Genomic DNA, 13,884 nt, shown 5'->3' with positions numbered 1-13,884 from the left:
GTGGGAGAAAGAGAGAAGACAGCTCTCAGAGAGCGACTTGGAGAATGAGGAGCATGGATACAGTAATCTCCTGTATCAGTCTCAGATGCTGTGTATGTGTGAATGATGGGGCAGAGAGAAGCAATAGTAACCCCCCATAGGGAGAGGGAGAGAGGTTCAATTGTGGTCAACCTGAGGGTCGAGGAGGGAGTGAAACAAGGGAAGTGAGTACCCTTCATTGATACTGGAAGAGATGCCAACACATTGTCATATATGAACTAATGAACCAGTCAAGCTCTCCATGATGAATCAACCACTTGGGGTCTTGGGTCTGGGCCTCCAGGGGTCCCATCTGGTCTTGACGCCATCTCTTTTAGATACAGGAGAGAGCAGCAGAGGGAGGGAATAACCAAATGAGCCATAATAACTATGGAGGATGAATAACAACTAAATTCTCTCTCTTCCTTCCTTTTTCTCTCTCTCTCTCCTCCTGTCGGTAAGTCCTGTACCACTCCTTTGATAGAGAGATGTACAGAGAAAGGCAAACCATGTGTCTCTCAGAGCTGAAAACTCCAGGAAACTCCTCTGCAGTTCTCAACCATTACGGGAAAAAAACTGGATTTCACATGTACAATTTTATTTCACATGTGAAATCATGTGGTTTGGGAACACTTCACATGTGATGATATTTCACCAGTTTTCACAGGTGATGCATGGCAAACAAAAACAAGCTGTTTGGATCTCCCAGAAAATCACAAAGTAGCGTTGTTTTCAATTTACATATTTGACACACACGATTACATTGTCTATGTTTTTTTAATAAAGTAATTATTATTCAACATGTCTTCACCTGGAATTTGTACTCACAACCTTTTGGTTCACAGTGTTCCTATCATCCTGCTATGCCACCATGTCTGTGTCAATCACTGATTTCATCTGTATTCCTACACTTTGGACTTCAAAGTAGATCTCAGAGTTGTTAAAGGTACACTTAATAAAAATGATTATATTTATTATAGTGATTCAGGAGTGTCATTAAAACAGAGTAATATGCCCCACAAACATTAGACAACTATTCATAAAAAACTGAAATTGCTGAAATAAGTCAATTAAATCAATGATGAGAGAATAGTCAGATTAATTAAAAAATAAGTGCAGATGGCACTGTTTTGCTAAATACCTATGTATTATAGGTTATGAATCTGTAGGGAAATTCTGAGAATGCTACACTTTTTGGTACAGCAGAAAGATCTCTGTTTCCCAAATCCAGAGGTTGTCAGTTCAAATCCCTAGGTGGGGTCATATTGAAAAGTCAGCACTAAGTGATCATGTCAAACGTATTCACATTGATCAAAGATGTTTACACTATTTTTGATGAACAGCTTATCACTTACCTTAAAACCCCCATACCATTTTATTACTTCCCTTACAAAAAACACATGTGAAATAGCTGTTTTCAAATGTGAAATAGCTGTTTTCATATGTGAAATGGCTGTTTTCATATGTTGAGCTGAAAACAAAAGTGACACATGTGAGGTCAGTTGTTCACATGTGAAACTGTATGTATTAAATTCAGTTCACATGTTAACACCACCTTTCACAAGTTAGGAGAATAACGTTTTCACCTCACGTGAATTACAGATTCACATGCGAAATTTGCAGTTTCACATGAAAAATGTTCACTTGTGAAAACCTAACTCTCACACTAGAATTGTATTTTCACATGTGAAAGTTTTTCGCGTGAAAATTGAATTTGCACTTTTACATTTGGAAATTGAATTTGCACTTTCACATGTAAATATCTAACTCTCACATGTGGAATTGCATCACATGAAAAACATTCACATGTGAAAATTGAATGAGCAGTTTTACATGTGAAGAACATTCAAATGTTGTCACGTGTAGTTTCATGGTATCACATGTTGAAATTTTGCATCCCCATGTCGTGACATTTATTTCACGTGATCACATGTGAAATTCATGTGTTTTTTTGTTAAGGGAACTGCCGCATTTGCATATTGCTAAAGTCTACCAAAGAAAATAGCCTGCAGCTACAGTAGCCCAACCGCTGTGCATATTGGAGACAGAAACAGAGGGAGAAGAACGGAGAGAGGGCTGGAGGGGGGAGGGAGGGGTGCAGACAGTGAAAGAGGGAAATGAAGACAAACCATGGAAGACAGAACCTGGAAAGAGAGAGCCAGTCAAAGAGAAGGTTAGATGGAGCATGGGACCTGGGAAATTCCTGCTGCCCTCAAGGACTGGAGTGTATAGTGCACCTCTTCTCTGCAGCCCTCAGTACAGATGGGGAGCAGATAGACAGAGAGAGAAAAACTCATGAGAGAAGAGAGGGAGAGCGGGAGGGAGAGCCAAAGAGAGACATGAAGAGCCAGAGAGAGCAAATGAGAGAAGAAAGGGCTAAAATATGTGCATCACAAGAAGGTCTCCACCCAGCTTCCTCCATGAATATCAAACAGTCAACACTGGCCTGCTCCACACCACGCCAACACAACACATGATAAACATTACTGATCCCAGAGAAACACATGATGTATAGTGCCAGTTTCTCCTGACTACACCACCTGACCTGTGAAAACCTTGGGCCCTATTATAGACTACAGGTCTTTTGGTCGGGAAAAACTCCTGGCCCTAAATATGTGTGATGAGAGGGGTGCAGGCTGTTATAGAGTGTGAGGTGGAGTTTGCATTGTGCTACTACTGTACATTGGGTAATCCTGAAAGGGAAGACCCAGATATCTAACTATGGTATTCATGTACTGGTGATTGCAGAGGTTTATATAATTTAACAAAGGTCATTAAACCAATATTATTCTGTTTTGTCAGTTGCCGTTAGACATGTTGCATACCGCACGTTAGGACAAGGCCTCTAGTGGAAATTACAGCATAAAATAAATTATCCCTGTGTTTATGAGGGCGGCTTATTAACGCATAAACTCAGATAAGCAAAAGCGCATGTAAACGAGGTGAGAGCAGTACATTATGCGTTCCATAAGTGCAATAAAATGTGTCTGTCTGGTCGTCGGTAATTAAGTTTAAAAAATGTAATGACAACCGCACTTTCTGGTTGCATTTCGCTTGGATGATTCAGGCCTTCGTCTTGGTGATGACGGGCATAAGTAGCAATGATAAACGTTTTCATGGGAGGGAGAAAAAAAAGATGTCAACATTCTGAAATTGTCTTGATCCAGGAGGACACTGTACTACACACGTTGACGTAGGCCTATATCACCTGTAAGTACACACAAATACTATTATTGTATTATTGTGATATTGTTTTATGGGTTGAAATAGCCTACCCCTCTACATTTTCATTTACATTTCTTCCAGATCATGTTCATTAACTTGTTTAAAAAAAAAGATTATTCTCATAATAATATAAAAAAGCATACGTGCTATGCCATTTGATTTGTAACGAAATACCGAATAGCCTACAACATACCAGCCTAGGTCTAGGCTATAAACTAGACTAAGTCCGGGGTTTGTAACATTGATGACTTTTATATTTTTGTTTTTATCCATGCATTGAATCCTTGTGTCGCCTGTGGGGCCCTATGATGCTGCTGTGTCTCTCGCGGGTTAAAACTGAATGCGGGAGGGCAGCTCACCCAATTGATAGGGACTCGGAGAGACATACTTAACACCCCTACCCGGTTTCCATGGTGATTTGAATAGGAGAAAGGGGTACCGCGGTCGGTCATATTGTGCATTGGAATCCGTTTTGCCTACACTATAATTCCGACAATTGATCTTGGAATACAATTTGACAATAACTTAAATTAAAATGTTTTAAAAAAAATAGCAATCTTCTTAGAAATTAGCAATTTCTCAAGTAATAATTTTGCTAGGACTGTCTGAGAGTGGTCTGAGTAGGGAGGGGGAAACTGAAAACTAGCTGTTATTGGCAGAGAGGTGTGGAATGCTCTTTGTTATTGGTCTATTAACTTAATTTACTGCCTGGTGATGTCACCAGACATGCCAAAACTCGATCCCACCAAAACAGGCTGACATTTCAGCTCTTACACTAAAATAACATTATCATAATTTTAACAATTTTACATTATTATCCCATAGTGTGGAAATATATATTTTTTAAACACAGGAAAATTTCGTTTTTGACTGCACTGGGACTTGAAGGCCTTGAGCGCACAACTCGAACTTTCACGCAAATTGGCATGCAGAGTATCCTTCGAGCCCATGTACACACAAATGTTTACTTTTTGCATTACTTTTCCCCAAAACGTATTTGAATCAAATCCAGGAGAAATCTTCCAGGAAAGAAAACATGAGTTTTGGCTGCACCTGGTTGTGTCTCCATGCAATGTCTCTTCTTTCAATTGAAAGAAAGCTCCGTGTGTTAAGAGTTCTAGTTTTTAAGACTGGGAAAATCTTGTGGTTATGAATATTAGGAAAAAGCTAATGATTTAGCTTACCGTCACTCGCACACACTCTGGAAACATTCTATTAAAATAACACTTCTCCCGAAGATAGAAAAAAAACTAACTGGCTTGCCTCATGTAGAAATGTAGTGCACCCGGTTCACGCCCAGTGGGTCTTGCTTCAGTATGAAAAGGAAAGAGCATTAAGATGCAAGTGGCGTACAGAACCCCTGAGTGTCTATCCAGAGCCGACCTGAGTATCATTGGCACAGGCCCCCGCCGCTACGCTATTTGACAGAGGAGGAAAAACACAGATATGTTGCGTTGTTCGGGCCTGACATCCCTGACTGGCGTTAGAAAGGCGAGAGTCAGTGTATCCCTTCAATCCCCAATGGACTGCTCAATTTGGCATTGTTTTCGTGGGGGTGCTCTCTCTCTCTCTCCGCGGTTCAGCGAGATTGCTTGTTTCCACCTGGAAACCTCCTTCATCAAACCATCAATTCCACGTTAACCGTTTAGTGGACGCATGTTAGGCCATTTGATTATAAGCAAGTGAGATTATGGATATTGGGGTCTTATAGTCTATGATTGTTTTTGATTATGACAACGATAATTGTGTTATGATAAATTATAAAATACTATTATCATTAGGCCTATTAGGACTATTATTGGTTTTGTGGCTACTTATATTAATTCAAATGTAGGCTACGCTATTTTTTTAAATTTAACTAGGTATGTCAGTTAAGAACAAATTCGTATTAATAATGACGGTCTACCCGGCCAAAACCTAACCAGGATGACGCTGGGCCAATTGTGCACCGCCCTATGGGACTCCCAATCACGGCCGGTTGTGATACAGACTGAGATGCAGTTCCTTAGACCGCTGCGCCACTGAGGAGCCATATAATAGCCTACCAATTACAATGCCAATATGATCAATATCAGTCTGTTATTGTTATGATCATCTAATCAATGAATATGTTGTTTTTCTCAGAGAAGGGAACCTTACCTCGAGCACCCGACGCAGCGCACCGAGCTCTCGAGATGTGCCATTCCCTCTCTCTGTGTATCGTCCAATCAGCGGGAGTCCTGCTCTCCACTTCCGCTGGTAATTGGGGGAAGATGGGAACGGCGTGCGCACGCTTGGCACAGGGTAAACACTCGCGTGTCCACGCGCTTCCAGGGAGGAACGGATACAAGTGTCAGATGGAAGGCGAGAAAGAGTGAAGGAAGAAAATAGATACAAGCATTTACGTAGACAGTTGTATCATTCGGAATTGTGCAGCTTCAAATACTTCAGAAAAGCAGCAGAGGAGCCACAGGAGTGTTTAAAAAGTGACAATGAATGGTCCTTCTCCAACAAGCCTACTTCGACAGGGATCCTAGAAGAGAGCGTCAGTTTGTGGGAGATTACTAAATCTATACATCCAGTAGAACTTTACAGGACGCAAAAAACTTTTCCTTTTTTTATTCATATATTCACACAAAAAAATCTCTAAATAGAATGCGTAAAGATTCTTTATGCACCAATCTCCGACTTTTTACTGGTGGAACGTAAATACTATTTCATTCCATTAATTGATAAACAAAACATTAACTTTCATTTACATTTTTGTGAATATTTTTGTTGGATTACTTTTGAATTATTTTTATCTCCATTTTATGGTATATAGTGTAACGCAACATTCACCACGTTTTCTCATAGTTTTGATTTATTATTGGATAAGAGCATTCTGTTTGAGAAGAGAAGCTGATCCAACGAGGGAAGAGGGCGATAACTCACAGGCTTTATGGTTTGGGGAATGGCAACAGCCACCTCCAGTCCATACCTGGCCAGCAATAGGATCCTATCCACCGGCTCCATCGTGCACTCAGACCGGGGGGTCGGTGGCATGCAGCGGGGCAGCACCGCAGTCACCTCGGTGTCTGGTGGATACAGAGGGGACCCCTCCGTGAAGATGATGCAGAGTGACTTTATGCAGGGCGCTATGGCAACGAGCAACGGGGGACACATGTTAAGCCATGCCCACCAGTGGATGACATCCCTGCCTCACGCTGCTGCGGCTGCAGCCGCAGTGGCAGCTGCCGAGGCCGGCTCTCCCTGGTCCTCCAGCCCCGTTGGGATGACGGGTAGCCCGCAGCCGCAGGATGTGAAGAGAAACTCCGGCAGGGAGGACATGCACTCAGGCTCCGCTCTACACCACAGGTCTCTGCATCTGGGCTCCCACCAGGCACAACACCCAGGAGCCTGGGGTGGCACCTCAGCCGCGCATATAGCCTCCCTTTCCGAAGGGCAGCAGCAGCAACAGTCGCTGATCTACTCCCAGCCCGGGGGATTCACGGTTAACGGAATGCTCAACTCACCGGGGAGCCTAATGCACCCGGGGATGGTGAGGGGGGACTCCCCTGATCTCGACCACGGCAGTCATCATCATCACCATCACCACCACCAGCATCCACATCACCAGCAGCACCACGCCGGGGTGAGCCACGACCCGCAGTCCGACGAGGACACGCCGACCTCGGACGACCTGGAGAACTTCGCCAAGCAGTTCAAACAGCGCCGGATCAAACTGGGCTTTACGCAAGCGGACGTGGGCTTGGCACTAGGCACCCTGTATGGTAACGTCTTCTCACAGACCACGATATGCAGGTTCGAGGCGCTGCAGCTGAGCTTCAAGAACATGTGCAAGCTGAAGCCGCTGCTCAACAAATGGCTGGAAGAGGCCGACTCGACCACCGGTAGCCCCACCAGCATCGATAAGATCGCGGCGCAGGGCAGGAAGAGGAAAAAGCGCACGTCCATCGAGGTGAGCGTCAAAGGAGCTTTGGAGAGCCACTTCCTCAAAAGCCCCAAACCCGCTGGCCAGGAGATCACCTCTCTGGCGGACAGTCTGCAGCTGGAGAAGGAGGTGGTCCGGGTCTGGTTCTGCAACCGCAGGCAGAAGGAAAAGAGGATGACGCCACCGGGGCTGCCACACAGCCCGGAGGACGAGTACTCTCAGGTCGGCAACATGAGCTCAGACACACCGTCACCCTCAATGGACTGCAAGCGAATGTTCAGCGATACGTGAGAAAATAACAAAACACAGGACAATAATATTTCTTTAGGCTGCAATAAGACACTGTCTAGGCCGAGAAAATACTAGCAATAGCAAGTGGGAATAATACCTTTTACATGATAAACAATGAAACAAGACACAAATCTTTCATATCCATATTACTCCAACCTGACCAACCAACAGACCAACGATGTGGTCTTTAGGAAAGGAGTAGCCTAACTTAAAACATATGCGACATTACACATGATCGAATGGCCCGCGCAATGAGAGGGTCAACTCTTCAAGTAATGTTTCTTCATGTAAATGTTTGGCGCATTAGGATTTAAGAAATAATCTTAATCAGTTTTCAGCCTGAGATATATTCCAATAAGATGTGTGTATGTACAGCATATTGACCTTTTATTTGATTTGAAACATGCCATGCTTTCACCAAAAGGATTATGGCAGTTCTTTGGCCCCACGTAAAAAAAACTATGACAAGCTTTAACCTCTACATGATTGCCCTTCTTTGTTTTGTGTGTAATATTTCACATTGTGTAATATTTCATATTTTAGAACAAAATAAATCAAACACACTTTTTTTGTCCCCTTTGCAGCACTTAATGCTATTGTAAATGTTCTCCTCTGCAGTTGTTGAAGATGCTTGTGGTTTTCACATGACATTCCCAAGCAGTCCTTTTATATGTTTTCTGTTTTCTTTTTACAAACAAGTTATAATGACAATATTTTTTAACAATTGGAATTATCTTCACCATGTTGACTTTCTGTTATAATTAATGTACTATATTGAGCAATAATGTCTTTCCCCTCAACTTTGCATTAGGCCTGTGTTATTTTGTCATTCATGACTTTACCGTTTTATTCAATGATGATATTTTCAAAGGAACACACATTCCCAAAAGCTGACGTCGGTGTCGTTTGTTATTGTAACCTTGTATAGTTCTATGTGATGACTTTGACAGTCATTTATTTTTAGTGGTTATTTTATGAAGGATTATTGAGAACAATACATTTGTCATAGCGGATAGCCTACCTTTGTGTTTTCAATGTCATTGTCAGCTTACAGAAAGAAGTATACGCCAATTCTGAATATCTGATACGCAGAATATTTGGCATAGGCCTAATCGATGCCTACGATGTGAGAGTTTATGATTTACAATCTTTATTCAATGAAAATATAATTAATTGATCTATAATATAGGCCAATAGACTGAGAGGAAACTGCAGGCAGGGGGCTCACTCTTGACCTTCTGACCTTTTCAAAGCGAGAAAAAAAACTTGCCGTCCAACTCACCGACCTAAAAAAGTACAACTGGATCGAATGAATGCACTATATGCTATACATGAATAGGAAAGCCCAATAGGCAATTTCCGAAATAAGAACAACTTTTCGTGTAAACTCTTGAAGTGTTTTGGTCTGATAACACATTTAAATCGTAATCAACAGCCTAGTGAAATTATGTTTGTATAGGCTTATTTCTATATTACAGGTTATGCGCTTTTAGTGCAATTTAAATAAAGTCTACATTTTAGTTTTTGTGTGCCTTCTTTCTTAGAACTAATGATGCATTCGTTTTTTTCCACTTTATTAGGCTATTCGATTTTGCTTAGGCCTAGTTTTGAGACTTTCAAACTTCTTTCATGGCGTGGGACAAAACGCACCATCCAGCTTTGGAAGACTTACATTTCACGGATGATTTGCCATACCAAGGTTGTTGCTTAGCAACTCAATTGAACCCGTGGTAAAAAGCACGCACTTCACTCTGTCTTCTGCATTAAATTAAAACCGACAAGTTAGTCGGTTAGATTAGGCCTACTTATTTTAGTCAGTTCACACGCTGTTAGGAAACATGTCGGCTTAAAAGTGCTTATTTAGGCTACACTTATGGAAAGGCCTAGAACAGAATATCAGAACCGAACATTGTAGAACATACTAAAACAGAAAATCACAGAACAAAACTGAACAGAATAGAATAGCAATTGGTGTAAAAGAGAACTCAGAGATTAACCTATAGCATAGCACATATATATATATATATATATATATATAGCTTTATTTATATATTTGACCCATATTCATTTGAAAGGGTTAGCCTATGCTTGTTCTGAAGTGGTTTGGAGTTTCATCATAATTTGAATTTCACAAATTTCTGGTAGCCTGAAATTGTGATATGCTAATTCCTCATATCTTAAATAATTGTAACAATTTATTTCATTTTCTCTTAACATTTGCTATTCCTTCTTGTATTGTGAATGTTGTTTTTATACATTATGTATAGCTATATTATGAAGCCTGTCAGTAAAATAGACAAAAATGGCTTATTCATGAAATAATAGGCTACATTAGGCCTACGGTATGAGTTTGCCTACTCCCGTTATTATTTTGTTAAAGCCTATAGCCAATTCTGATTTTGTTTTAGGCTCTTAGTTCTCTGATTGAACCCAGTTCTGTGTTCAATAACCCCTACATTGTAGGCTTTAGTCTATACTTTTTTACTTTTTACTTTACAAATAGCCTATATATTTTATTAGGCCTAATAATAAGGATGACAGGGCTAGTTAGGCTTTGCAACTATTGACCTATACAGTGCATTCGGAAAGTATTCAGACCGCTTGACTTTTTCCACATTTTGTTATGTTACAGCCTTATTATAAAATGGATAAACATATTTTTTCATTCATCAATCTACACACAATACCCCATAATGACAAAGTGAAAACAGGTTTTTAACATTTTTAGCAAATGTATTCAAAATAAAAAAAACTGAAATACCTTATTTACTAAGACCCTTTCCTATGAGACTCAAAATTGAGCTCAGGTGCATCCTGTTTCCATTGATCATGTTTCTACAACTTGATTGGAGTCCACCTGTTGTAAATTCAATTGATTGGACATGATTTGGAACAGCACACACCTGCCCATATAAGGTGCCACAGTTGACAATGCATGTCAGAGCAAAAACCAAGCCATGAGGTTGAAGGAATTGTCCGTAGAGCTCCAAGACAGGATTGTGTCGAGGCACAGATCTGGGGAAGGGTACCAAAAATTCCTGACGCATTGAAGGTCCCCAAGAATACAGTGACAACCATCATTCTTAAATGGAAGAAGTTTGTAACCACCAAGACTCTTCCTAGAGCTGGCTGTCTGGCCAAACTGAGCAATTGGGGGAGAAAGGCCTTGGTCAGGGAGGTGACCAAGAACCTGATAGTCACTCTGACAAAGCTCCAGAGTTCCTCTGTGGAGATGGGAGAACCAGAAGGACAACCATCTGCAGCACTCCACCAATCAGGTCTTTATGGTAAACTGGCCAGACGGAAACCACTCCTCAGTAAAAAGCACATTTTCTGCTTTCATAAAAACAAGAATGAACTCTTTGGCCTGAATGCCAAGTGCCATGTGTGGAGGAAACCTGTCACCTTCCCTACGGTGAAGCATGTTGGTGGCAGCATCATGCTGTGGGGATGTTTTTCAGCGGCAGGGACTGGGAGTAATCAGGATAGAGGGAATGAATAACGGAGCAAAGTACAGAGAGATCCTTGATGAAAACCTACTCCAGGGCGCTCAGGACCTCAGACTGGGGCGAAGGATCACCTTCCAATAGGACAACAACCCTAAGCACACAGCCAAGACAATGCATGAGTGGCTTCGGGTCTCTGAATGTCCTTGAGTGGCCCAGCCAGAGCCCAGACTTGAACCCGATCGAACATCTCTGGAGAGACCTGAAAATGGCTGTGCTGCGATGCTCCCCAAATAGCGTTATACCCAAGAAGATTTGAGGCTGTAATCGCTGCCAAAGGTGCTTCAACAAAGTACTGAGTAAAGAGTCTGAATACTTATGTAAATGTGATATTTCTGTTTTTTTGTTTTTATACATTTGCAAAAAAATCTAAAAAACTGTTTTTGCTTTGTCATTATGTGGTATTGTGTGTAGATTGATGAGGAAAAAAACTATTTAATCCATTTTAGAATTAGGCTGTAACATAACAAAATGTGGAAAAAGTCAAGGGGTCTGAATACTTTCCCAATGCACAGCAGGAATAGGCCTACCCTAGGCTACATTTCATTGCGATAGGCAAATTAGCATTTAAGAATGTTTATTCACGGTTTTGTTTTGGCCGATCAGTTGCATCTCGGATGCTTGTTTGTGTTTTGCTTATCGCTCGCTGTTTCCTCCAGCAGCATGACGCCCTCTTGACAGGCGCGCACCGCAGCTCCATGGCACGCTGCCAGCAGAGGTCGGCTATACCAGCTGGCTGCTCACCTCAGCAGCGGTTGTCAAGGTGACAGCGTGTCAGAGCCCCCTCTGAGTGGCGCAAGGTGTTGAGATGGGATCAGATCTATCAGATGATGGGTTTGTCAGGAATACTGTTGTATATGGGGACAGTTGGCATCTCCCTTTCTCCCTCTGGTAAACATACACACACACACAGTTTTGCTTAACTGTTTCTTTTTTAGGATTCAGAGAAAGAGAAAAATTGAAAGGAAGGTCTAGCTGCTCTTCCAGTAGCTGCCAGGCTAACCTGTGGATCTGACTGGCTGACTGACTGAGGATACTAGAGCAGGGCTCTGGGTTTAATACCTTATCTTCAGTAGGTACACTGGTATACACAGTTACCTATTATTACCCCGGGCCCTTCATAGGAAAAAGTTACCTACCAGGGTAACGCAATGGGAACAACAAACATGGGTCTTGATTCACACATAGACTACATACACTCACACGATCACATTTTTCAATCAATCACATTTGTTTATATTGCCCTTTCTGCAGCAGTTGTCACAAAGTGCTTAAACAGAAATTAACCAACAACTCCAGAGAGCAAGCAATGCAGATGTAGAAGCACTGAGGCTAGGAAAACTCCCTAGAAAGGCAGGAACCTAGGAAGAAACCTAGGGAGGAACCAGGCTCTGAGTGGTGACTAGTCCTCTTCTCTTATGTTGTTGTAGAACCACTTTCACCCGCTTTGACGAATACAATACCTTTGGCCTTGGAGTTCTCCAGAGACAGTGAGAGGGTGAGAAATTGAGGTGTGTGTGTGTGTGTGTGTGTGTGTGTGTGTGTGTGTGTGTGTGTGTGTGTGTGTGTGTGTGTGTGTGTGTGTGTGTGTGTGTGTGTGTGTGTGTGTGTGTGTGTGTGTGTGTGTGTGTGTGTGTGTGTGTGTGTGCGGGCGTATGTGTGTGTGCTCTCTGCTGTACATTGGCAGGGTTCAGAGGAAATTCTGGCCTTTAGGTTATAAATATCCCTCTCTCTGGCTTAACTGAGTTATGAATGGCCTGTTTGACTGTGGGCTCAACTCAGAGCTCAGAGCCAGCCAGCCTGCTCAGGTACTCAGCAGTCACACCAGGTCAGCTCTGTAGAGCCTGATCATGTACAGCATATCTACTGTCAGAGTATGGTCTTGTAGGAGTCCTAAGTCTGACTTGGTATTATGGATAAGAAGAACATATGGGAACAATTTAGAAGACATTGGTAGAGCTCAAAAGCACTATTATATACAGAATGAATGCTTACAATAATATAGACAACCTGAAGCACCCTGATGAAGGCCGTAATGATGACACATGTCGATTTTCAACAATTAAGACACCATGTTAATTCAACCTCCATCGTCCTAAGTATGGCTGAATAATTTGTTCAAACAGGGCCAAATACCATGCAGAGGTGGGAATGTGCGAGATAGAGAGAGTCCACCCACCCTGATCATGCATGTGCAGCACATACTACTGTATTCCCCCAGAGCCCCCCCCCCCCCCCCCCCCAGTCCTCTGTAATAAAATGGAGGAAAAGTTAAGCCCATTGGATTGTAACGTGATCCTGGCAGCAGCTTAGTGATGTAAAGATGGGAGATAAAGCTGGTATTACAGGATGAAAGGACCCCTTTAAAGGGTTCTCTCATCTCGCGTACGCTATAGCCAGCCTCTCACTGAATCTCAATGCTGGGATCTGAAGGTGTGTGTGTGTGTGTGTGTGTGTGTGTGTGTGTGTGTGTGTGTGTGTGTGTGTGTGTGTGGGCCATGTGTTAATTTGTTACAGTCGCCCAGAGAACTTGTTTTTAAACTCGTCAAACAATATAAGCCTTACAGCTCAGATGGAAGCTCCCCCTTTAATTGCACTGTTTATCGTATTATCCCCTCTCACAGAAAGAAATGAGAGCAGAACCTGAGGTGTGAGTCTGTGTGTGTGTGTATTAAATGCATTGCATCGTTATCCTATATATAACAGTGAGTGATTCACAACTGAAATAGAGGTTGTTAATTGGTGCTACATGGTAAGGACATAATTATATTTTTGAATAACCGCAGCACATACTGTAACTGTTCTACGAACCTTGTTTAGAGGTACGTTTCACCACACAGTATAATGCATCACACAATATTCCCTTGTTTGATACTCCAGCTTTTTGAAACTGTGTATCAAAGCATGGATATCAATAGACATATACTTTAC

General features: G+C 42.1%; 1 pseudogene; it reads left to right on the top strand.

Annotated features, from left to right (window-relative positions):
- Positions 1–5,247: 5,247 nt before the first annotated feature.
- Positions 5,248–8,967, top strand: LOC139538633 (POU domain, class 3, transcription factor 3-A pseudogene; annotated as a pseudogene).
- The last annotated feature ends 4,917 nt before the right edge of the window (positions 8,968–13,884 follow it).

Source organism: Salvelinus alpinus, chromosome 14 (assembly GCF_045679555.1).
Source record: "Salvelinus alpinus chromosome 14, SLU_Salpinus.1, whole genome shotgun sequence".
NCBI classification, from domain to species: Eukaryota; Metazoa; Chordata; class Actinopteri; order Salmoniformes; family Salmonidae; genus Salvelinus; species Salvelinus alpinus.
The sequence above is the reverse complement of the archived record's forward strand: the minus strand, read 5'-3'. Positions and strand labels throughout refer to the sequence as shown.